The sequence below is a fragment of the Pongo abelii genome, chromosome 2 (assembly GCF_028885655.2).
Source record: "Pongo abelii isolate AG06213 chromosome 2, NHGRI_mPonAbe1-v2.0_pri, whole genome shotgun sequence".
NCBI lineage: Eukaryota > Metazoa > Chordata > Mammalia > Primates > Hominidae > Pongo > Pongo abelii.
Genome location: NC_085928.1, coordinates 23090833 through 23118409, shown reverse-complemented (window position 1 = coordinate 23118409; position 27577 = coordinate 23090833). Strand labels below are relative to the sequence as shown.

The window sequence follows — 27577 nt, the reverse complement described above, 5'->3', positions numbered from 1 at the left end:
AATAAATTTTTCTTTATACATTACCCAGTGTGTGGTATTCTGTTATGGCAACACAAAATAAACTAAGACAGTATTATGTATTTTTTCTTTTGTTTTACATTTTACTAAGTGCCGACTTATTCGAAAAGGTAATTACCTTCGGTTAATTATCAAAATTTTGTCTTTCCTTTCCTACTTTTCTCCCACTAAGCAAAAAACAAAACAATTAGCATTGACCTTTACCTTTCTCTGGTAAGGGAGTATGGAAGGTTTTCTACTACTTTGTAAAAATACTGCTACAGATGGTACTTCTGGACCCATGTGGAACCTGGGGGTCCTTGCTGTCCTGAAGAGAAGTACACAGGCCTGCCTGGCTTTTCCACTTACTGACTGTAGAATCTCAGGCATTGAGCAAATATGGGCAGTAGCCAGGGAGCGGTTACATCAGGCCTTAGGTGAAACCCACTGCTGTGCTGGCTTCAGGTCTGACCCAACACAGTCATAGTGGTGATGGCCACAAGGGAGCTTCGGTCACTCTACCCTGCAAGGGAGCTTGGGTCACTCTGAGCTTTGTGTAGCTTAGAGCAGAGAAAGAAGGACTCTGTATTCTTGGAAGAAAACAAGGAAAGAGAACAAGAGTCTCTGTCTGGTAATCAAGAGAATTCTCCCAGATCTTAGCCAAGACCATAAAGCTGATACCTCTATAAATCAGCAAGAACCAGTGTTATTAGGCTTGGGATGCCCCTAAAGTAGATATTTCTTAGATCACAACACTCAGGTCTTTTCAAATATCTGGAACATCTTTCCAAGAAGGGTGGCTACAAATAAACCCAGAAGGTGAAGACTACAATAAACACATAACTCTTCAATGCCTGGACAAACATCTATAAGCATCAACACCACTCAGGAAAACGACATGACATCCCCAAATGAACTAAATAAGGCACCAGGGACCAATGCTGGAGAAGCAGAGATATGTGACCTTTCAGACAGAGAATTCAAAATATCTGTGTTGAGGAAACTCAATTAATTTCAAGATAACACAGAGAAGGAATTCAGAATTTTATCAGATAAATTTAACAAAGAGATTAAAGTAACTAAAAAGTGGCAAGCAGAAATTCTGGAGCTTTAACATACAATTGGCCTAGTAAAGAATGTCTCAGAGTCCTTTAACAGCAGAATGGATCAAGCAGAAGAAAGAATCAGTAAGCCTGAAGACAGGCTATTTGAAAATATACAATCAGATGGGACAAAAGAGAAAAGAATAAAAAACAATGAAGCACACCTACAGGATCTAAAAAATAGCTTCAAACAGGAAACCTGATTATTGGCCTTAAAGAGGAGGTAGAGAAAGAGACAGGGGTAGAAAGTTTATCCGAAGGAATAATAACAGAGAACTTCCCAACCCTAGAGAAATATATCAATATTCCAAGTACGAGAAGGTTATAGAATGCTAAGCAGATTTAACCCAAAGAAGACTACCTCAGGGCATTTAATAATCAAACTCCCAAAGATCAAGGATAAAAAAAGATCCTAAAAGCACCAAAAGAAATGTAACAAATAACATACAATGGATCTCCAACACATCTGACAGCAGACTTTTCATTGGAAACTTTATAGGCCAGGAGAAAGTGGCAGGTAATATTTAAAGTACTGAAGGAAAAATCTTTTACCGTAGAATAGCATATCTGGTGAAAATATCCTTCAAACATGAAGGAGAAATGAAGACTTTCCCAGACAAACAAAAGCTGAGGGATTTCATCAACACCAGACTTGTTCTACAAGAAATGCTAAAGGGAGTACTTCAATCAAATAAAAAAGGATGTTAATGAGCAATAAAAAATCATCTAACAGTACAAAACTCACTGGTAATAGTAAATACACAGAACAACACAGAACATTATAATACTGTAACTGTAGTGTATAAACTGCTGTCTCTTAAGTACAAAGAGTAAATGATGAACTGATAAAAAACAATAAATACAACTTTTTGAGACATAGTACAGTAAGATATAAGTACAAACAATAAAAAGTTTAAAAGCTAGTGGGCAAGGTTAATGTGTAGAGTTTTTCTTAGTTTTCTATTTGCCTGTTTGTTTGTTTGTTCATGCAAACAGTGTTAAGTTGTTGTCACCTTAAAATAATTGGTTATAAGATAGTAGTTGCAAGCTTTGTGGTAACTTAAAATTTAAAAAAATACAATGGATACACAAAAAGTAAAAAGCAAGAAATTAATCATATCACCAGAAAAAATCATCTTCACTAAAAGAAAAGAGGAAGAAAGGAAAGAAGGAAGAGAAGACCACAAAACAACCAGGAAACAAAAAACAAAATGGCGGGAGTAAGTTCTTACTTATCAATAATACATTGAATGTAAATCAACTAAACTCTCCAATCAAAAGACACAAAGTGGATGAATGAACAAACAAACAAAAAAGATCCAATGATCTGTTGCCTATAAGAACACAGAATACCTATAAAGACACACACAGACTGAAAATAAAAGGATGGGAAAAGATATTCCATGCCAATGGAAACTAAAAAAAAGCAGAAGTTGCTAAACTTACACCAGGCAAAATAGATTCCAAGATGAAAACTATAAGAAGAGACAAAGAAGGTCACCACATAATGATAAAGGGGTTGATTGAGCACAAGGATATAACAATTGTAATATAGGTACCCAACACTAGAGTATCCAGATTTATAAAGCAAATATTTTTATAGCTAAAGAGAGAGATAGACCCCAATACTATAATAGTTGGAGACTTTAACACCCCACTTTCAGCATTGGACAGATCTTCCAGACAGAAAATCAATAAAGAAACATCAGATTTAATCTGTGCTATAGACCAAATGGATCTAATAGATATTTACAGAACATTTCATCCAACACCTGCAGAATAAACATTCTTTTCCTCAGCACATAGTTCATACTCAAGGATAGACCATATGTCGGGTCACAAAACAAGTCTTAAGACACTCAAAAAATTGAAATATTATCAAGCACATTTTCTGACCAGAGTGGAATAAAGCCAGAAATGAATACCAAGAGGAATTTTGGAAACTATACAAACACATGGAAATTAAACAATATGTTCCAGAATGACAAGTGGTAAATGAGTAAATTAAGAAGGAAATTTAAAGATTTATTGAAACAAATGATAGTAAAAACACAACATACCAAAATCTATGGGACATGGCAAAAGCAGTACTAAGAGTGAAGTTTATAGTTTTAAGTACTTACATGAAAAAACAGAAAAACTTCAAATAAACAACCCAGTGATGCATATTAAAGAACTTCAAAAGCAAGAGCAAATCAAACACAAAATTAGTGGAAGAAAATAAATAATAAAGATTAGAGAAAAATGAGTATAAAATGAAGAAAATAATACAAAAGATCGCTAAACAAAAAGTTATTTTTTAAAAAAGGTAAACAAAATTGACAAACTTTTAGACCCAAATAAGTAAAATCACAGATGTAAAAGGAGACATCACAACTGACACTGCAGAATTTAAAGGATCATTAGTGGCTACTATAAATAGCTATATAGAAAGAAATAGAAAAATTTGGAAGAAATGGATAAATTGCTAGACACATGCAAGCTACTAAAATTGAACCAGGAACATATCCAAAACCTGAGCAGACCAATAACAAGTAATGACATCAAAACCATAATAGGAAGTCTCTTAGCAAATAAAAGCCCACTACCTGATGGCTTCACTGCTGAATTTTACCAAACCTTTAAAGAACACCAATCCTACTCAAATACTCTGAAAAACAGAGGAGGAGGAAATACACTCAAACTCATTCTATGTTTGACAGTATTACCCTAATATTCCAATCAGAAAAAGGCACAACAAAGACACATTTTGGATCAAAATGGCTTTGATCCAAAAGACAGTAACAAATGCTGGCGAGGACATGGAGAAAAGGGAACCCTTGTACACTACTGGTGGAAATGTATATTAGTACAACCACTACGGACAACAGTTTGGAAGTTCCTCAAAAAAACTAAAAACATCTACCATAAGATCCAGCAATCCCTAATATATATGTGTGTGTGTGTACACTAAAAAGAAAGGAAATCAGTATATTGAAGATATATCTGCACTCCCATGTTTATTGCAGTGATATTTACCCTAAGTATCCATCAACAGATGGATAGATAAAGAAAATGCGGTACTTAAACAGAATGCAGTACTATTCAGCCATAAAACAGAATGAGATCCTGTCATTTAAAACAACATCAATAAACTGGAAATTATTAGGTTAAGTGAAATAAGCTAGGCACAGAAAGACAAACTTGACATGTTTGAACTTATTTGTGGAAGCTAAAAATTAAAATAATTGAACCATAGAGATAAAGAGTAGAAGGATGGCTATCAGAGGTTGGGAAAGATAGGTGTTTGGGGTAGGGGGAGAAGTGGGGATGGTTAATGGGTTAAAAATAGTTAGAAAGATTAAATAATACCTACTATTTGCTAGCACAATGGGATGGCTATAGTCAAAAATAATTTAATTGTACATTTTAAAAAAACTAAAAGTGTACAATTGGATTGTTTGTAATACAAAGGATAAATGCTTGAAGTGGTGGATACTCAATACTCCATTTACGCTCATGTGATTATTACTCATTGCATGCCTCTATCAAAATATCTCATGTACCCCATAAATATATATACCTACTAAGTACCCACAAAAATTAAAAAATAAAAATAATAAATAAATATTTTTTATTGAGTTTTTTTCTGTGAATTATATGATCTCCTAGGCTCTTAGTCTGCTAAGAGATGTAGCAATGAACCAAAAAGTGCTCTTATGGATCTTAGGGTATACTAGTTAATGTAGAAGGGTTGCTCTAAATTTCAAAGTGTCTGTTTATCGAAGCATCTATGATCCTCGGTGTCTTTTTTGTTTTTTGTTTCCTTATTGTTTGTTTTTCATTTGAGTACTTTTCTCATTAAAACACTAGCTTAAGCAACATGTCAAGGAGTACGGCAAGACAATACAAAAGACAACAAAACAAGCTCTTCACTGCATTGCCTCACCCATAAAATTATAAAGTGGCTGTCACTTTATAAAAGGCTAAGAAAAGCTATTTCGTTGAAAACCTTATTGGCTGTTTTAATGACATCACATTTGTAGTTCTGTTATGAGGTAATCAATCATGGAAGGAGTGAGAAGTTTAGCAATAGTTGTGATGTCTTACCTGCTGTGTGATGGGTCTCAGATGCCCTATATGCTATGCAAGTAGAAATCATTGCTTATCATTTTAATGTAAGTTTGATTGGAATGTGACTTACTACGTAATAGTTATACAAAAAACATATTCTAGATCAGCTAATTAAGCAATATGATATAAAATATGTTTGTGCACAAATAAAGAAACATATTATTTCATTACTATAAGATACGTAAATAAAGTTATTTTGGACTGATAAATATTTTTTTCAACTTTCAAAAGTTCCAGGGTACATGTGCAGGATGTGCAAGTTTGTTACGTGGGTAAATGTGTGCCATGGTGGTTTGCTGCACAGATCAGCCCAGCACCTAGGTATTAAACCCAGCATCCATTAACTAATCTTCCTGATGCTCTCACTTCCCCCAACCCAAACCCCCGAGAGGCCCCAGTATGTGTTGTCCCCCCTCCCCATGTGTCCATGTGTTCTCATTGTTCAGCTCCCACTTATAAGTGAGAATATGTGGTGTTTGGTTCTCTGTTCCTCTATTAGTTTGCTGAGGATAATGGCTTCCAGCTCCATCCATGTCCCTGAAAAGGACATGATCTCATTTCTTTTTATGGCTGCATAGTATTCCATGATATATATTTACCACATTTTCTTTATCCAGTTTATCACTGATGGGCTTTTGGGTTGATTCCACGTCTCTGTTATTGTGAATACTGCTGCAATGGGCATAAACGTGCATGTATCTTTATAATAAAATGATTTATATTCCTTTGGGTATATACCCACTAATGGGATTGCTGGGTCAAATGGTATTTCTGCCTCTAGATCTCTGAAGAATCACCACACTGTCTTCCACAATGGTTGAACTAATTTACACTCCCACCAACAGTGCAAAAGCATTCCTTTTTCTCCGCAACCTCACCAGCATCTGTTGTTTCTGGACTGTTTAATAATTGCCATTCTGACTGGCATGAGATGGTATCTCACTGTGGTTCTGATTTGCAATTCTCTAAGGATCACTGATGTTGAGCTTTTTTTCACGTTTGTTGGCTGCATAAATGTCTTCCTTCAGAAGTGTCTGTTCATGTGCTCTGCCCACTTTTTAATGGGGTTGTTTGGTTTTTCTTGTAAATTTGTTTAAGTTCCTTGTAGACTCTGGATATTAGACCTTTGTCAGATGGGTAGAATGCAAAAATTTTCTCTCATTCTGTAGGTTGTCTGTTCACTCTGATGATAGTTTCTTTTGCTGAGCAGAAGCTCTTTAGTTTAATTAGATCCCATTTGTCATTTTGCTTTTGTTGCAATTGCTTTTAGCATTTTTGTCATGAAATCCTTCCCCATGCCTACATCTTGACTGGTATTGTGTAGATTTTCTTCTAGGGTTTTTATAGTTTGGGGTTTTACATTTAATTCCTTAATCCATCTTGGGTTAATTTTTGTATAAGGTGTAAAGAAGGAGTTCAGTTTCAATTTTCTCCATATGGCTATCCAGTTCTCCCAGTACCATTTATTAGAGGGAATCCTTTCCCCATTGCTTGTTTTTGTCAGGTTTGTCGAAGATCAGATGGTTGTAGGCGTGTGGTCTCATTTCTGAGTTCTCTATTCTGTTCCATGGGTCTATGTGTCTGTTTGTGTACCAGTACCATGCTGTTTTGGTTACTGTAGCCTTGTAGTGTAGTTTGAAGTCCAGTAGTATGATGCCTGCAGCTTTGTTATTTTTGCTTAGGACTGTCTTTGCTTTTTGGGTGCTTTTTGGGTTCCGTATGAATTTCAAAATTCAACATCCCTTCACGTTAAAAACTCTCAATAAACTAGGTATTGAAAGAACATACCTCAAAATAGTAAGAGCTATATATGACAAACCCACAGCCAATATCATATAGAATGGACAAAAGCTGGGAGCATTCCCCTTTAAAACTGGCACAAGACAAGGATGCCCTCTCTCACCACTCCTACTCAATATAATATTGGAAGTTCTGGCCAGGGCAATCAAGCAAGAGAAAGAAATAAACATATTCAAATAGGGAGAGAGGAAGTTAAATTATCTTTGTTTGCAGATAACAGGATCCTATGTCTAGAAAAGCCCATCATCTCAGCCCAAAACCTTCTTAAGCTGATAAGCAACTTCAGCAGTCTCAGGATACATAATCAATGTGCAAAAGTTGCCAGCATTCCCATACACCAACAACAGGCAAGCAGAAAGCCAAATCATGAATGAACTCCCATTCACAACTGCTACAAAAACAATGAGATACCTAGCAATACAGCTGACAAGTGAAGTGAAGGACCTCTTCAAGGAGAACTACAAACCACTCCTCATGGAAACTAGAAAGGACACAAACGAAAGGAAAAACATTCCATGTTCATGGATAGGAAGAATTCGTATCACAAAAATGACCATAGTGCCCCAAGTAATTTATAGATTCAATGCTATTTCCATTAAACCATCATTGGTGAATCTTCTTAAGAAAAATTTATAGTATAAATTAATAAAGACGGCAATTTTTATTTAGATAGATCAAGAAAAAAATGCTGTCACAGAGAGATGTGAATTGAACTACCTATTGAGGAAGTCTGTTATCATTAATGCTTTCTCACAATTTCTTTCATATTAAGGATTTTAAAAAGTTAAATTATGTACAATTTCATTTGTATCATCGCTATAATTTCTTCATCAAATATGTGTTGAGTAAATGCTATGTTTCAAACACTGTGCTGGAATTGGAGATATAATGGTAATGAAATGAAGGATGACTCATGGATCTTACAGTCTAATTGAGGTAGAAATACAAATACACATACATATATACAACACATATGCACATACTAAATAATCACACAAATATATGAATATTTACTTTCAGATAATGTTACTAAATTGTGGTTATTTCTGTGCTGGCAAGAAATACCCAGTTTCTTGAAATTTACATTTCAATGACTTCTTCCAAATTTAATCCTGTTGATGCCTAAGGATTTTTGTTGTTGTTTTTTTAATCTCTTAAAGTTTCACATTGAATCACTGCTGATTTGTATGCATGAAGTTACCAGGACTTCTAATTTTGTACAAAGTTTATATGTGCTGATATTTTCCATTAGTAAAGAAAACTGAAAGATGCTTCAGTTCCCTGGAATCTATGCTACCAAGGAAACACAGTGATTAGTGTGTTTAAAGAGTTAGATCATTGGGTTAATCATGCTCTGCCATAGTATCATTGCTATCCTTTAAATTAAAAAAAAAAAAGGTTTAGTTAGAAAATTTTTTAACAAGATAAAATTAACCACAGACTATAAAGGAAAGTAATTTCAGCAGGATTATTTATTCTCCCAAAGTTGAAAAAACAACAAACCAAAAAAGGTGTATATGTGACATCTACTTAATTTTTTAAATATGATTATTTCCATCTTTTGTTCTTTGATCACCACATGAGCAGAGACACATAAAGTGGCAATGGGGCCAAGGGTGCTAGAAGTCTTGACATTCATTAACTATGGCAATTAGCACCATTTAGACTGATATGTTTCCAAGATGAAAGGAAGAATTGGACTAGACAAACAAAAAATGATGATCGCATTTGTGAAAGTGGAACAACACTGACCAACAAGAAACAAAGCAGAGCTCACCTTAAAAGACTTGGAATATTTGAAAAATTGATTATATGATAAGATAATTTCAACATAACTACAATTCCTTGAAGAGTTATTAATGCTTCGGTAGCATTAAAGTAAAATGAAAAGACACCAGGGCAGTCTGCTTTAATAGCTTGCTGGCTTGAACCCTAATACATAATGTTCTTGTAATAGTTTATGGGTGACTGCAGTAAATTAGTAGTGAATGTTTTTCATTTTTTTGGCTCTTCATATCAGATCTGCTCTTGGAGAACATTTTGTTCTGAGAATATTATGAAGGCAGTTCATCTACTTTAGAAGTTGCTTGACAATTTTAATACAGCGTTAACTTTTCTCCCCTCCAGATTGTGTGATTTTTTGTCCTTTGTACCCGACATGAAATTATAGTTTGAAATTCAGCAATTTGCTCAGTTATACTTTACCTACCTTGACTAAATATTTTGTAAGTGCTGCCACAAGAAAAGAAAAATCTAATTTTTCCCGATGTTGTTGTTACCCCTCTCTATTTATATAGCAGTTTAAATCTGCCCTTCATCTTGACAGAGAAAAAATTTTAGATGGATTAATTTTGAACCTAAATAATTTGTTGACAAATAATTTATGACCATATTCAGGGGTTGTTTTGAGGTAAAAGGAAAACTGCATTGAACGAATTATACCAAGTGAAATCTTGGTATTTTAAACAAAATGAGGTTTATAATTACCTGGGATTTAGTGAACAAAATTATGTAATACAGGGCTCCCTGAAGAATTTAGTGCATGTCCTATGTTTTACTGCTTCAAGCAGCAAATATTATGTATATACAATAAAAAAGGAAGTTGCAGACTTACTACATACTGAAATGGTCTCAATGTTAACATTAGACTCATGAAAAATTAGCGGACATCTGAGTACTTTATTCGTTCTTTTAGTCTTTGCTGTACCTAGGAACATTTGTTTCATATAAAAGTTATATTACAAAATTAATGGACTGAGGGTGGAAAGAGAATTTCAAAGAATGTGAAATAAAGTCTGGATATATACTGAATGCAGGTGGAAGATGTCTGAGGAACATTAATGACAATAAAGAGAAGTCTCTTCCTAAGGTACAGACATCCAAAACCAAACTAAGAGCCAATGTGGTTACATAAAACTGCAAAGAAAATCTTGGTTGGACAGAGAACTCCGAAGAGGTAGTAAAAGGAAAAACTGAGCAAACTAGGGAAGACAAATGCAGAGAAGAGTTAGAAATAATTAGAGAAGAAATAAAATGCTTCCACAAAAATAAGAACAACAAAAATTCAGGAGATAAATGCAGAAGAGTCCAGCTAACAGAAAAGGATTTTTGAACTGTGTATGCAAGAAGCAGACAGCATGATTGGAAATGAAGTATTTGCTCTTTCCTCTAAGAGTGGAAGGACAAGACATTCCTGGGCAGTACAACTCTGTGTAGGATTAGTTGCACTTCCTCAAATGTATTTTCAAGCAAAAAGCTGAAACCCAAATGTCTTGAGCCACTAGAAGTACCCAGGCTCTTATGTAATACAGGCTTTAGTGTTATATTGCTTATTCAAAAAGACAAATCATATTTTAAAATTGATATATGTGTAAGCATGGTTATGCTACATCTATAAATTACCAAATGTAATACCAATAGCAGCCAACCAACAGTTTAGCCTCAGTATTTTCACAACAGTTCAAAATGTTTTGTTAAATCCCATGAAAGTAGCTTCAGTGACAAAGGTTTCAGATCTTTGCAAATGATAATTAATTCAGAGGCATATAGTGGGAAACACTAGAGTCAGGTCTAGACAGGTTTAGATAAACTAATGGCCCAACTAGTTATGGCAGCTACAGTTTTTAACTTCACGTAAAGGAATCTTAAAGCAGTTCAAGGAAGAAACATTTTCTTTCTTTTCCTTTTTAAAACATTTAATTGTCTTTTTTGAGGATGATAAAAGATAAAAGCTAGAGACTTTATTGTACTGTACTCATTATATTCTCTCCCCTGCCTCATATGTAAATCTAGTTTGCTTCTTCATGTTTATTCATCTCTACTTTAAATAAACATATTGTACATATACTCTCTCTATACACACACATATAATACCTATTCTCTTCCATTTATGCTTACATTGTATGTCTTTTAAACATTTATGGAAATATTTTTGTTGGATTGACTTTACATTGAATAGCTTTATTATAAATGAAAGACTTCCCTTCTATTAAACAGAATTTTCTTTTAATACCACTATGAGGCAGAACATTATCGCTATGGTATAACTTTGTATGATCGAATGTCCTACTGGTTAGATGTGTAAGTTAATTTAAATTTTTACAGGCTGTTAGATGGAGTAAAAGGCAGGATACAGCCACGGACTGTAGGTTTTTTGTCCTTTAGTTACTTCTTTAACTTTTAATTTACATTAATGGACAAGTTTCATCTAGTCTAATTTTATGTATTACTTGAGTCTTTCCTCATATTTTTGGAATGCCATTTTTAATTTAGAGTGTTTTCTAAGTAAAAGTCTTAATTGTTCTTTTCCTGAATAATAGCTTGCATGAATACAAAGAACTTTATGTTTGAATTTTGGATTTAGTCAACTTGATTTTTCACTGAAATCAGGCCTAAACATATGAAGTTCAGCAGCAAAAACAAAAGCAAGCTTACTTACTGAAAACGCATTGTCTTTCTATAACAAGCTTACTGTAAAGATTGGGGTAGTATGTATATTTCCATAGATACATATATATAGTATCTGTGTGTACACATATACACATAAAGTTAAGAAAGTTTGTAAAAAAAACTACACATATGCAACATTAGAAATATTGTTAAACATTTATGTGTAATGAAGCTGTTCTTTTCAATGATGTCCTACATTGTAAAGGTTTTATTTAAAAATTTTTATATAATGAATGAAACTTGAGTCACTGTTCAAACATGAATATTTTCTCAAATGAACATATTTGCATGTGTTATGCTATATAAACTGAGTTCTGTAAAAAGGATCCTTTTTCTTCTGCTACCAAGAAATTCTACTTCTATAATTCAAACAATCTACTCTCTTCCACACTCAAAATAAGTCATCATTACTTAAAATATGTGTAGTCTAACAATGGAAATGTTTGTATATTTGTCAAACTAAATATTATGTTAAAATATTTTATACATTTCCACTGAGAATGCTCTTCTTAGTTAAAAATAAATAAAATAAAATAAAAACTTGAATGGAGACATTTTGAAAGTGGCTATTCCAGGTAGGATAAATATTTAATTTACTCCGTAGCATAATAATTTTAGGAATCACTTCATTTTGAAAAATTATTCTGAATACTAGCAATATTTTGGCCTTTAAGACACTTTATTAACAATTTTGAAGAAAAAGTTGCGACATTTGTTCAAAAGATTTGAATCTATTCACATAATAGTTCAGACAATCTCCATTTTTAAATTTCTAAGTTTTGAAAATTTAGGATTCGTAAAAACAGATAAATTAAGGAACGATGGTTTACCACATGGAAAAAGTATTATTTATAAAAATTTTAAAAGTATAATTTCTTTACAAAATTTAGTTATTTAATATATATAAAAAGACTCAACTTGATATTCTAAAACATATTTTTAAACAAAAGGAACTATTACATAATGAAAATTTATGCAACCAAAATGAGTATTATTATTCTTTGCAAAGTAGTTGCCTTGGAAGATAGTTCTTTATTTAAACAGTATAGCTATTGCTCTAAATATTGCACAATGTGCAAACAATGTTGACCTTCAGTGCCAACAACATATCCTTTTGAATATTTTCACTGACAACTGATCTTTAATTTTCGTTGCTTTTTAGAAATAGTCAAGAGTAACTTAAAGCCATGTTTACCCGACAGAACCAAGTTTATTGCCATAGCAAAACCTGGCCTGTATAGTTATAGAAATCCCTTATCTTCATTTCCTCACCTCCAACTCTACAATCTACTCCAATTTGTTGTCCTTTGCCTCCTCTACTCCATTCAAACTAATCTTTCTAAGGCTGTAACTATCTGTTTTCAGTCACCAAATGGGCAATCATTTAAAAAATATTATGGAAATGATAAAAGCCATTTATCTTGGGTGGTTTTGTGCAGTTTCTAAAGGCAGTTTCAAAAGAGGTAAGTAACTTTGATAGTGGTAGAATCATTGGAATAAATATATTACCTTCACTATCATAAGGATATCTGGATGTTTAACTTTTGGATATCTGATATGTATTTTCCATTCAGTGCAGTATTTATTGAGCACCTATATTATGCAAAACACTGTGCGAGATACTGAGGCAAAATATGAAGATGAAGAAACAATGAGACCAGCCCTGACTCACGAACAAATAGTGAGGTCAGGAGACAACCTTCAATGACTCTACTGTGAGACAGATTCAAGTGTTCTCTTGGAGTTAGAAAGCACTATATAAATAGAGAGGGAAGAATTCATCCTAACTGAAGCATGACAGTTAAATTGTGCCTAGAAGGACAGAGATTGAAACCTTAACAGGTAGAAATGGAAGAAAGAACTAGGAGGAGGAAGTAAGTTGTCCAATGTAGAATAGGGTTTCTATCTTTTTTTAAAAAATGGACAGTTTACTTTCTATTCATAGCTTACACAGTAAAACTGTGCTTGTTTGAACTTTGCCAGCACTACACAATATGCCTAGATTCAATTCTGTTGAATCCCATAAACTCTCTTTTTTTGTTTTGTTTTTCATTCCATCTTTCTATGCCTGTGCCCCACGTGTTCTTTCTCAGCTCTCATGTCTGTGTCTTTTTCAGTTCTGCATCACCTTCTTTTCTTCTACATCTGTTTCTCACCTTTCCCTGTCTCTGCTATCCCCTCTCATAGTCATCTTTCCATCTTGATTGTCATAGGGAACTGAAATATACTGTACTTCTCTCTGACAAATCCAAACTTGAGTAAACTCTTACACTATGGAGTTTTCGACAAATCCTTACTCTTTGTACTTCTTTCCTTTTTCAAATTTTTCCTTCCTTTCACTTAATTCCTTGTAATCTGTCCAAATTTTATATTCTCCTCCCCTACTTTTTTCCCTTTTCTTTCTCTCCTTTTTGATTCTTACACTACACTACTGGTGTACTCAGAGGAAAAAATGATGCTAAAATAAAGAAAATGTTCTTTACAATCAGAATATTATTAACCAGTACTTCCAAGCATAACTAGTTGAATCACAAAAGTTCATTTAAGATTTTAATTATTCCAACTTATATCTCTTTATCTCTTTTTGAGTCAAGTATTAAATGACTAGTACTTCAAAGTTAAATGTATTTTACTGTATAATTTTGGAGACTGATCATTTATATTTGATATCTATATCTCATTTCATAACTATACTACATGGTCTAATGTATAGCATACGGAAAGTTTTTGTAGCTTACCTCTTCTTGCAAGACTGAAAGCAAAGTTGGTCAAGGCCAAAAATAGGACTGACTGTTTTCTTTAGACCCACCCTTTTTCTTCCTTGTAATAACCTTGAACTCCTAGATTCAAGTTTTTCCTTTATTTATCCAATAAATATTTACTGAATCCTAACTATTTTCCAGGAAGTATGGTAAGTGCTATTGATAGATGAATTAGGCCTTCTTTGACATGGAAGAGCTTACAACCTAGGTGGAGAGGGATAAACATAACTGCAATATAAATTGATAAGGCCCATAATGGGACGAAGAACAGGCTACTATCCTCATTATACATCTGGCACTCAGAGACCTCTACTTTATTCCTTGGATTTTCCCCATACTTGCAACCTACCTTTTTATCCTCCTCATTAAAACTTACCTGTTATTGAATCCCATTTTCCCTTAAGGCACCCCTTTTGGATAGGTGCTTTGGGAAAACAATCTCACAAATTAACTCACACTGGATATTAAAAGAGTAAAGCATATACCTCACATCCCTCTTGCATTTTAACAAGTCACTCCATTTGAAAAGAACTGGTTGCTAGTGATGGGAATTTCAAGAACTGTACAGTAGGCCATTAGAAAAGTAAGACTTTCCTCATACACATCAATCACAACAGACAGGAGTTGACTGTACCACATAAAACTTCCTTTTAGATGCCCTAACACTATTACTATTTAAACAACATAGCAGCTACATATTCACTAAGAAAATACCATTGAATTTAATTATTGTTAGTAGTAGTAGTTACTGCTAGTAACTACTGTTACTAAAATAGAAATTATATATCGATTTAAAATTATAAAATTTGCCTTATTCTTTAACTTTTATTTTAAGTTCCGGGGTACAAGTACATGTTTGTTACATAGGTACATTTGTGTCATGGGGGTCTGTTGTACAGATTATTTCATCAACCAGGTATTAAGCCAAGTATCCATTAGTTATTTTTCCTGATCCTCTCCCTCCTCCCACCTTCCATCCTCTGATGTGCCCCAGTGTGTGTTGTTCCCCTCCATGTGTCCATGTGTTCTCATCATTTAGCTCCCACTTATAAGTGAGAACATATGGTATTTGGTTTTCTGTTCCTTTGTTAGTTTGCTAAGGATAACGGCTTACAGCCCTATCCATCCATGTCCCTGAGAAGAACACGATCGCATTCTTTTTATGGCTGCATAGTATTCCATGGTGTATATGTACTACATTTTCTTTAACCAGTCTGTCATTGATGGGCATTTAGGTTGAATCCATGTCTTTGCTATTGTGAATAGTGCTGCAATGAACATACACATGCATGTGTTTTTATAATAGAATGATTTATATTCCTTTAGGTATATTATTTGATATTATTATGAAGATTCACTTCAGACACATGAAATAGCAAGGAATGGTTTTCTAGTTGGAAAAGTATGATTCCCACAATAAAAGTAATAAAATATAATAAATATTTACATATATCAAGAAAAAATGATTCATGGGATCACAAAATAAAAATTATACAAATTGAGGAAAGCCTTATTTAATATAATGTCTTTAGGAAAAAAATTAATATCTGTGGACCTGGGATTCCTCCCCTGTAAAATGAAGGGTTTAAATAAGAATAAACTCCACTTTCTTGCTTCCAGGCTTAATACACATGTGAATCATTTGCATAAATATTTCTCAATTTTCCTACTACATGAAATTTTAGTTGCTACAATATCACAATTAAGCAGTCTGCATAAATAAAGGATTTCTCTTATATTTCTAAATACAAGAGAAATATATAAAATATACTAAAATACTAAATATATAAAACATTAAAAAATACTAAATATACTAAAATATAGTACTAAAATAATGCCTAACACAAAGTAACTGCCTTAGCATAATTTAGCTGGCTGATTGGATGGATTAAAGATTGGATTAATAGAAAAACACACTGATGCAAATGTGAAGTCAGGTATATGTCTACATATCTAAAAACATTTAATGAGAGACACTGAAGACCCAGAAATGAGTATTTTTACAGGCTTATAAATAACCAATGTTCAATTTGGGGGTCAAAACAAGAAATAGAGAAAACTGAAGTAAGTTAGGTAAGGTCCATTTTGACTAGGATTATTTCTGGCAATTTCCCCTCATCTACTTTCTGCAAATTCATGCATGTTCACTGTACTGCGCTTACTGACAATCTGTTCCAAATTACTCCTGGCAGTTTGAAATCATTTCATCTACAACATATAAATACCTTATTTGCTTCAACTGTACAAATGCTGGACCCCATCTCAACAAAGTTTTCTAGAATTTAATTGTTCTTCACCTAACATCTTTAAAACTCAATTTATTGGTCTGTAAAACAGTAAGACCTACATTACAGAGTTATTGTGACAATCAGATGGACTCAAAGCATGTCATAGCTTCACTTACGTATCTACCAACCCACTATCATTAGCCTTCTGCTTGAGACCAACCCCTTTACCTAAGTACTAAGTTTTGTAATCCTTGAAGTCTCTGGGACTTTTCTATACAATTATTTTTCTCTCCTTGACTTCAATGTCTTCTCTGCTGGCTCTTTATTTTTCAAAACATGTAAATCATTTGTATTCTAACATTACCTTGACTCTGTGCCTCTTTTTACCAACAATTCTCCCTCCTTTCATCACCTGTGTATATTGATTAAATAAACAAAAAACAATTCAAAGTAATTTTATATGAAAAACATTGCGGGAGGAAAATAGAATAAAAAGCAACAGTAACAATATAAAAAAAATCACCTGTTGTCAACCACAGGCATTTCTTCCCAGGTGTAATATAGTTATATACAATAAACTTGTCATCAGAAGTTTTGAATCTCAGTATTTTTGCTTAATATTAAATTTTATATAGCATTACCTTTTCTAAAAAAAGTGTTAAAATAGTATTTTAATGACTGCATAATATCCTATAGTAAGAATGAAATATAATTCATTTATTCATTCCTACATTTAGACATTTAGGTATTGTCAAAAATTTTTGCTACTATAAATGGTTCTGATAAACATGCTTGCAGATAAATCTTTGCATACATCTCTGAATATTTCTACAAAATAATCTCCAAGATTGGAAATTATTGACTAAAGTAAAATAAACAATGTGAATAGCTTTTATCTTTCTGACACAAGCTTAAAGTCTTTGTTCTTTCATTAAGGGAAATTTGTCCATTTAAATTTATACTAAAAATATTGTGTTATTGACAAGGCAAGTAGAGAAAAGAAATCAATGCTACTGAATCAGGCACTCTGATGGATATTCTGTCTCTTCCTATTCAACACATTTTCCTTTGGCAATCTCTTTTCATGAGCTTATCAACTACCAATGTATTGATGGCTTCCAAATTTCTCTTCAGGTATGAATTCTCCTTTGAGCTTGAAACTCCCATGTCCAAAGGCTTCTTGACTATATCCTATGGTGTGTCATGCAGTCCTTTGGATTCTGCATTAATAAAAGTAAAGTATTCTTACTTCACAAAATATTCTGTAAATAATTACCCAATTTTGTTAATCAAGTCATATGGAAGACAATGCATAAATACACAAAATAAAGAATAAGAAATGTACTACAAATATTCAGAAAGCATTAAAATATGTCAAAATACTGTTACAGATATATACTAATAAAATTGAAAATCTCAGGACATAACCTTCTAAGAAGATATATATTTTCAAAATTGACTCTATAAATGGAAAATTTTAACAGGCCAATAAATTTAAAAATTAATTAAGAAAGGTTTCAGAAACAGGTGGTTCAAGAGCAAATTCTATTTAATTTCCTTTTTCAAAAATTGATAGATAAAATTCTATGTATTTTCCATGTATAACATGATGTTTTTAAGCATATATACCTTGTAGAACAATTAAATTTAGCTAATTAACACATGTATTACCTCACATAGTTATTTCTGAGTAAACATCCATTCATTATTTTTCAAGAATACATGTATTATTAACTATAGTCATCATGTTGTACAATAGATCTCTTAAACTTATTCCACCTAATTGAAATGTCATATCATTTGACCAATATCTCCTTAAACTCCAGTTTTAATTAGAAAATTGAATTTCATTAAGTTTTCAAGGATCAAAATAAACCCATAACATAGTAACAAAAACAAAATATTTCCAAATTCATTTTCTGAAGCTAGCAAAAGCCTAAAAATGTGACTTCACAGTACAGCAAAGGAGGCTACTGAGCACTGTTATTTGACTCCATTGAATTAGGATTGGATGCAAGTCTAAAGCATCAGATTTATAGAACTTACTATAAAAAACTCTAAAATACCTAACATTTTCATATTATATATTAAAATGGTAATATCTTGGCTATATCATTTTAAATAAAATACATTATTAAAATTAATTTCATCTGTTTCTTTTTACTTTTCAAAAATGTAGTCACAAGAAAATTTTAAATTGCATATATGGCTCACATTGTATTCCTATTAGTATTAATATAGATAATTTTGCTTATAAGGATACAAAACTTCTCAGCAAGTTAAATATAACAATATATTAAAAATAATTTGTGATGACCAAGAAAGTTGAAATAGTTTTCCATTAGAATATCTACTAATATATCACATGATAAATTTATATAATAAATATAAGTATGATTTAAAAAACAATAATTTTGATAGTGCTGAAAATGCATGTAATAAAAATCAACCACAATTCTTAATTTTAAAACTCTTAATAAACTATGATGAAACTCTTTAATATAATGAAGAATATCTACCTATAAAATGTTTGACACTACACCTAACTAACGGTGAAGACATTAGTGGTATTCCCAGTGAAGCCAAGAGAAAAACAAACTCTTGCTAGCACTTATTATTATAATTTGGAAGCTCCAGCAATACCACCTAACATGAACTATAAATATGAGAAAGGAGTAGAATAAAAAAATTAAGAAATAATTAGAACTTATAAATCAGTAAGCTGCTTGTTTACTATACACACACACACACACACACACACCAAAAACAGCCATTTAAAAATGCAAAGGAAAGAACAATCTCTTATTACCAATGATAAAAAATAAAAACTACATAGAAACTAACACTACAAGAAAAATGTCAGACTTATATGGAAAAAATGTTTTTCTAAGTAATGTTAAAAAATTTTGAATAAATTAAGACATCTTCCAGATGAGAAACCTCTATGTCAATTCTCCCTAAAACAGTTCATAAATTTAATGCAACCACTCTCAGAAGTCCAATAAAATTGAAGGGGGGGGGCAGTGGTAGAGAGGCCTTGATTAAATAATTCTAAATCTCTTATAAAAAATTGGTTAAGAATAGCCACTAACCTTTTAAAATGAAAAATACTAAAAAGAAACTTTCATTAGCAGGTTTAAACTGTATTGTAAAAGCCACAATAAATAGCATAGTTCTAGTAAACCATATAGAAACTGATAGAACTTAAGAGAAAAAATAGGCTGGAAATCAAACAGAAAGGCAAGAAACAAGCCTATTTGCAAATTAAGTATTTAGCATATGATAAATAATGCATTTTAAATCAGTGGGAAAAACATAGATTTTTTTCAATTGATGGTGCTGAGACAACTGGTTAAATATTTAGAACAGAGTAAATTTAGAGCCTATCTCACACTGTATATCAAAAATAAAATTCCAGATGGTTTGAAGAGTTATATGTAAACAATAAAACCATAAAAGAACTAGAAGCAAATATAGAAGAATTTTTAATCTTATCTTGGGTTGGAGAAGGTCTTCCTAAGCATAAAAGCAAAGGCAGAAGCCATAAAAAATGTAATATGGTTTTTAAAATAGAATATTGGAACACATAAAAATGAAAGGTCTGTACAGCAAAAACAAACAAAACTAAAAGGCAAACAATAAATTTAGAAAAAACTATTTGCAACATATGACAGAGTATCATATAGCAGCTGAAAATAATGTCCTATGAAAAATAATTAAGGACCTGAGAAAAACAACTAGCATATAGTGTTAAACGGAGAAATTGTTATAAAACAGTACATACATTATCATAGGAACTTTGTAAAATACACTTACATTTGGGTATAATGGCTTCCCACATATACCATGTTTATAATTTCCATGCTTTTATACATATAGTCCCCTTTGACTGAAGAGATCCTCCTTCCTTCCCTGTCTATACATCTCCTATTCATCTTTCAAGGATCATTTCCGACATCCCTTTAGACAACAAGAAGTCTTCTTTGAATTATCAGGCTGGAATATGTGCCCTTCCTTTGTTTGCCCATAGTACATTGTTGCACACCATCAAATTAATGCTATTTAATATTATCTGTTTACATGTATTACTCCACCCCTATGATTAAAGTTCCTCAAGAGAAAGGGTAATATTTTACCTCTTTCTGCATGCTCATTTTCTAGTATTATATCTGTCAATTAGTACACATTCGAAAATATTGGTTTGAATTATTGCTAAAATATCTTCTAATTAAGATTATTCCAAAATGAAGCTAACGTCAATAGGGAGACAAACAACACAAGAGGCATCAAACTGTATAAGAAGTCTGAAAGAAAAAAAAGATATAACGTAATGAGAGATCATTCTGTCCTCATTTCCACGTTAAACCAGAAGCTCCCTTCAGGGTACAGCTCAATGAGTCACACTAGAGTATTCTAGGTATATATTGATATTCCTAAAAATCTAAACATATGTACCATATACAAACCGTGTCCCACAATTTATCACTTAAAGTTTATTGTTTTTAAATGATTTCTCATTTATGAGTCTTCTCTCATTAGATGTTGATCTGTTATGTGAGGAGGTCATGCCCTTATCTAGGCAGATATCCTACAAAGTGTTTGGCTAAGTACCCTAGTACTTTAATAAAAATTCAATATGCACAAATTTTCTATACAGCTTTAAGTAATTTTCTGTTTTTATTTACATACATCCCTTCATAATTTTCTAAGAAAATCAGGATCTACTCCAATTTCCTCATTACCCATCATCATCCAGAATGATGAAGAGATGTATAGATTATTAAGAAAATATTTGTGTTTGCTGAGTAAACCTGATATTATCTAATCAAAATAACAGCTTCGGCTGTGCTGCTCCTAGCTGTGCTAGTCCACACAGCTTTCCCAGTTTTCATGAATTAGTGGAGGTAATGTTAAACCACTTTTCTAGTAAGAGTGCATAAGGATATTTAAGTGAGCTCATCCCTCTAACAAAGGAAAGAATAATTTTCATTAATCATTATTCAACAGTACATCTTCTTGAACTAAATCATGAGAGGAGGAACTTATGATGTTTTTTATTAGTCAAAACATTTTCTATATATAGCTTAGTATATGCAACGTGCCAAAATACAGAATTCTATTTACTGCTAATGGCAATTTACCACCACATTGCTTGATATAATTCAAAGTTTTCCAAGGAGCTATTTGACCTCCTATAGACTGAAAATAAAATCATGAGATTTAAATTATTTAATGCCAAAAAGGAAAGTCATCTTTTTCTCCTTCTTATGTCTTTGTTTCATAAAACTATTATCAGACAGTCCATGCAAACAACTAAAAACAAAAAATTATATGGTGTAGTTAATTGAAAAAATGCTTTTGCTACACACAGAAATTGACACTAAGTGCTGTATTAGAAGGAAATCAGTGATTTTCAATTGACATTGCACAGGAAATCGTTTAGTGTCAATTGATATTAAATGGGTAAAATTGTACTGAATTAGTACAAAATGATTTGGTGGAAAAAAAATGTGCTTCCATTAGGTGACTTGATATTAAGTGGGCTCAAATGTAATAAGTTTTAGAGGTCACTAGTCAACAAAAATTGGGGCATGCTATTCAACCCTGAGTACATCAGACTGCTTGCTCTTAATACCCTCATCAAAAGATAAGTTAGTGTCATCCTATCATGACAAAACTGTCTTCCTTTGGGCTTTCAAGGGAAGTGGGAAAATTCAAATTGTTTAAATGAGCTAAATTAGCCAGTGGTAAGAACCATGACTTCTTAGATTTATCTGGTGGTCCTAATCCTTTAAAAATATATTTTTTTCTAGAATTTTTGGCATGAAATGAAAGGCAACATAACAGCACATATTTTACGTAATATGGTCCAGATTGAGCTTTCTCTATAAAATGGCTTTGACAGTAAGCACACAATAAATTATATTGTGTTAGGGAGTGATATGATTATATATAATGAAGTAACCACTTTATTGATCTTTTAAGAAACCTATGTTTTTAAACCTGAGTAATGAGGAAAGAGAAGTGTGTGGCTGCAGGAGACACCAGGAAGGAGAAGAGACAGGAAAAGTTACATTACACAGTCACTACAAGAACAAATTGAATAAAATATTATAGATATTTTCTGGGAACAGAAATGGGGGTTTGCGAGGTACAGAAAATTGTAAAACTCATTTGTTACTTAGTAATACAAGAAACAATAACAATAAAACAGACATACTGGGAACACTCCACCCAACAACAACAGAATACGCAATCTTCTCAAGTGTACATAAGGCAATTACCAGTGTCCAGGACAGACCACATATTAGGCCACAAATTAAGTTCCCATAAATTTAAATAGACAAATATCATACAAAGTATCCTTTCTGACCACAAAGGGATAAAGTTAGAAATCAGTAACAAAATGAAAAGTTAGGCAACATACTCTTAAACAAAGGATCAAAAAAGAAATCACAAGAGAAATTAGAAAACACCTAGAGATGAATGAAAAAGTATTATCCCATATCAAAACTTAAGAAACACAGCAAAAGAAGTGCTAAGGGGAAAGTTTATAATTATAAATGCTTACATTAAACAACAAAAAAGACCTGAAATCAGAACCTAACTTTACAACCTAAGGAACTAAAAAAAAAACAAAAAACAAAAAAAAACTAAACCCACAGCTAGCAGAAGGAAAGAAATACATATTAGAGCAGATGGAAAATACAGAATAGAAAAATAAGATAAAACCAATAAAACCAAAAGTTGGTTCTTCAAAAATATTAATAAGATTGACAAACCTTTGGATATATATACTAAGAAAAAAAGAGAAGACTCAAATTACAAAAATCAGAAGTGAGAGAGGAAACACTACTACTATTCTACAGAAATAAAAATGATTATAAAAGAGTACGATGAGCAATTGCTAGGCCAACAAATTGGATAACCTAGTTGAAATGTAGAAATTCATAGAAAAACAAAACCTACCATAACTGAACCACAAAGAAATAGAAAATCTGAATAGACCTATAACTTGTAAGGAGATTGAATCAATATTCAAAAATCTCCCAGTAAAGAAAAGTCCTGGACCTGATGACTTCACTGGTGAGTTCTACCAATTATTTTTAAAAGGAATAATATCAACTAGAGTTTCCTCAAAAAACAAAAAATTGAGCTACTACATGATCCAGCAATCCCACTGCTGGGTATGTATATACCCAAAAGAAAGGAAATCAGTATATCAAAGAGATATCTGCACTCTTATATTTGTTGCAGCACTGTTTACAATAGCTAAGATTTGGAAGTGTCCATCAACAGATGAATAGATAAAGAAGATGTGGCATATATACATAATGAAGTACGATTCAGCAATAAAAAAGAATCTCTCTCAAACTTTTCCAAAAAAATCAGAGAAGGAAACACTCCCTGATTGATTCTATGAGGCCTGTATTACCCTGATGCCAAAACCAGACAAAAACACAATAAATAAAAACAACAGACCAATAACTCTTATGAGCATTGACAAGGATTGAAAATCCTTAACAAATTATAGCAAACCAAATTCAGTAGCATATTAAAAGGATTTTACCCTATGACCAAGCAGGATTTGTTGTTGAAATGCAACGATTTTTAACAGATGTAAACCCATCAACATAATACACCACATTAACAAAATAAAGGGAAAAAACAATAATCTTGATTAATGCAGAAAAACTACTTGACAAAATCTGACATCCTTTTATAATAAAAATCCTCAAAAACTAAGAATAAAAGTAAAAAACCTCAACATGATAAAATCCATGTATTAAAAACTCACAGCTAAAATAACACTCAAGGGTAAAATACTGAAAGCTCTTCCTCTGAGATCAGCAACAAGGCAAGTACTATTCCACATAATACTGAAAGTCCTAGTCAGAGCAGTTAATTAGGAAAAAAAGAAATGAAAGGCACCCAAATCAGAAAGAAATAAGTAAAATTATCTCTGTTCACATATCATATGATCTCATATGTAAAAAACATATTCCACAATTTCCACCAAAAAAAACCCTGTTAGAATAAATAAATCCAACAAAGCAGCAGGATAAAAAAATCATCATGCAAAAATCAGTCATATTGCTACACTAACACTGAACAATCTAAAAAGAAAACTAAGAAAACAATTCCATATACAGTAGTATCATGAAGAATAATACTATTTAGAAATTAACCAAAGAAACAAAATTTTTACCAATAAAATCTATAAAACATTTCTGAAAGAAATTAAAGAAGACATAAATGAAAAGAATTGTGTTCACGAATTGGAAGGCTTAACATTGTCAAGATATCAGTTCTGCCCAAAGTAAGATATAATGTATTCCCTATAAAAATCCAAATTATGTTTTTGCAGAAATAGAAAAACTCATCCCAAAATTCACACAAAATATCCGAGGACCCCCAAACAGCCAAAACAAAACTAAAAATGAAGAACAAAGCCAAAGCACTCAAACTTCCTGGTTTCAAAACGTACTACAAAGCTACAGTAATCAAAACAGCATGGTACTGGAGTAAAGACAAACTAAGAAATAAAATAGAGTCCAGAAATAAACCCTCACCAGTGTGGTTAAATGATCCTTGAAAAGGGTGCTAAAATTATTCAATGGGGAATAGACAGTCTTTTCAATACATAGTGATTGGGAAAAGTGGGTATCCACATGCAAAAGAATAAACTTCAATCCTTACCTAACACCATATATAAAATTAATTCAAAATAGATTCTAAATATAAGCTTTAAATATAAGATCTAAAACTATAAAACTCTTGGAAGAAAACATGAGGCAAAAGCTTCATGATACTGGATTTGGCAATTATTTGAGTATGACAACAGGTCATAGGCAATGACAACAAAAAAGACAAATTGAGCTTCATAAAAATTAAAAATTAAATGCACATCAAAAGTCACCATCAACAGAGTAAAAAGCCAAACCACTGAATGAGGGAACATATTTGCAAGTCTCATATTGGATAAGGGGTTAACATCGAAAATATACAGAGAACTCCTAAAAACACAACAACAACAAAAATCTGAATCAAAACTGTGCAAAGAACTTGAATAGACACATTTCCAAGAAAGATATACAGATGGCAAACAAGCACATGAAAAGTTCAACATGACTAATCATTTGGGAAATGTAAATCAAAGCTACAATGAAATGGAATCTCACACCAATTAGAATTGCTACTATCAAACACACACACACACACACACACACACACAAAACAAGTTTTAGTGAGGATATGGAGAAGTTGGAACCATTTTATACCTTTGATAGAAATGTAAAAAACAGCATGGCAGTTTCTCAAAAAGTAAAAAATAGAACTACCATATGACAGAGCAATTCCACCTCTGGGTATATATTCAAAAGAATTGACAGCAGGGTCTTGAAGAGATATTTGTTCATATGTTCACAGCAGCCGTATTCACAACACCCATATTCACAATTACTAAAATATAGAAGCAATTCAAGTGTCTATTGGATGGATAAATGGATACACAAATTGTGATATATATACACAATGGAATATTATTCAGTCTTAAAAAGTAAGGAAATTGTGACATATGCTACAACATCAGTGAACTTTGAGGACATTATGCTAAATGAAATAAAGCCAAACACAAAAAGACAAATACTGTATGATCCAATTCATATGAGGTACTTAGGGAAATTAAATCATAGAGACAGAAAGTACAACGGTGGTTGCCAGGTTCCTGGTGGGGAGGAAAAATGAGGAGTTATTCTTTTATGTGTATAGGCTTTAAGTTTGCAAGGTGAAAATAATTCTGGAGATACTTGGTGGTAATGGGTTCACAATAATACGAATGTACTTAATGCCACCAAACTGTACAGTTAAAATTGAATAAGGTGGTGTATTTTATGTTATGTGTATTTTACTACAACAAAAAAGTTGAAAAAAAAATGAGAGAAAAGCTTTGTGATTTTTTTTCTTTCTTTTTTTTTTTTCCCCAGACGGAGTCTCGCTCTGTCGCCAGGCTGAAGTGTAGTGTCGCGATCTCGGCTCACTGTGACCTCCGCTTCCCGGGTTCAAGTGATTCTCCTGCCTCAGCCTCCCAACTAGCTGGGACTACAGTCTTGCTCTGTCGCCACGCTGGAGTGCAGTGGTGCGATCTCGGCTCACTGCAACCTCCGCCTCCCAGGTTCGAGCGATTCTCCTGCCTCAGCTTCCCGAGTAGCTGGGACTACAGGCGCGTGCCATCACTCCCAGCTAGTTTTGGTATTTTTAGTAGAGACGGCGTTTCACCATGTTGGCCAGGATGGTCTCGATCTCTTGGCCTTGTGATCTGCCCGCCTCGGCCTCCCAAAGTGCTGGGATTACAGGTGTACACCACAGCGCCCGGCCACTTTGTGATTTTTTTTTATGTGACCTGCCTCACCCAAAAAATACATAGATAGGGAACCCTTCATGGTAATCACTGGGCTTGAAGAGATAGCATTAACCTTTTTTCTAATTTGGCCCTGAGACTGAAAAATATATATATCCATAGGAACCCATATAGAACTTATGATGAATGTCCACAAAGTAAACCAAGAACATTCCCCCTAGCATTAGCAGAAAGCATTCTAAAATATAATTTAGTTTCATCATAGAGACAATGAAACTGGAGCTACATTCAGGACAGTCTTTAAGGTTCAGGAGAATGATTTGCTGATTCAAATGGATAACAGAGAAATCTGATTAAATAATAATATATTTATGATCACTACTGTTTATTAAGCTTTTACTAATAGTGAGGATAATCTTCAGCATTCTTCATTAACTATCATAATCATTTTGCTTAACAATCTGATAAGGTCCACCTATTTCAGAAACAAAGATCATGAGATTAAGAAAACTGACCAAAGTAACAAGCACAGTAAGGTGTTAAACCCACATCTATCTGAATCCAAAGTAAAGAAATTTTTTGGGGGGGCGGAGGGAGGAGGTGGAAACAGAGTCTCACTCAAGTCACCCAAGCTGGAGTGCAGTGGTGCAATCTCAGCTCACTCCAACCTCCGTCTCCCAGGTTCAAGTGATTCGCCTGCCTCAGCCTCCTGAGCAGCTGGGATTACAGGCTTGTGTCACCATGACCAGCTGAATTTTTGGATTT

General features: G+C 32.8%; 1 protein-coding gene across 17 annotated transcripts in view; it reads right to left on the bottom strand.

Annotated features, from left to right (window-relative positions):
- Positions 1–27577, bottom strand: part of ZBTB20 (zinc finger and BTB domain containing 20) — an 841831-nt gene that overhangs the window by 702340 nt on the left and 111914 nt on the right. For 2 of the 17 annotated variants that reach the window (XM_063721762.1, XM_054551487.2), the window contains one exon: positions 17554–17672. The exons of the other annotated variants lie outside the window; for them this stretch is intronic. The gene's annotated coding sequence lies outside the window, so the exon portion shown is untranslated. The remainder of the gene's footprint in view (positions 1–17553; positions 17673–27577) is intronic. 17 annotated transcript variants of the gene reach the window in all.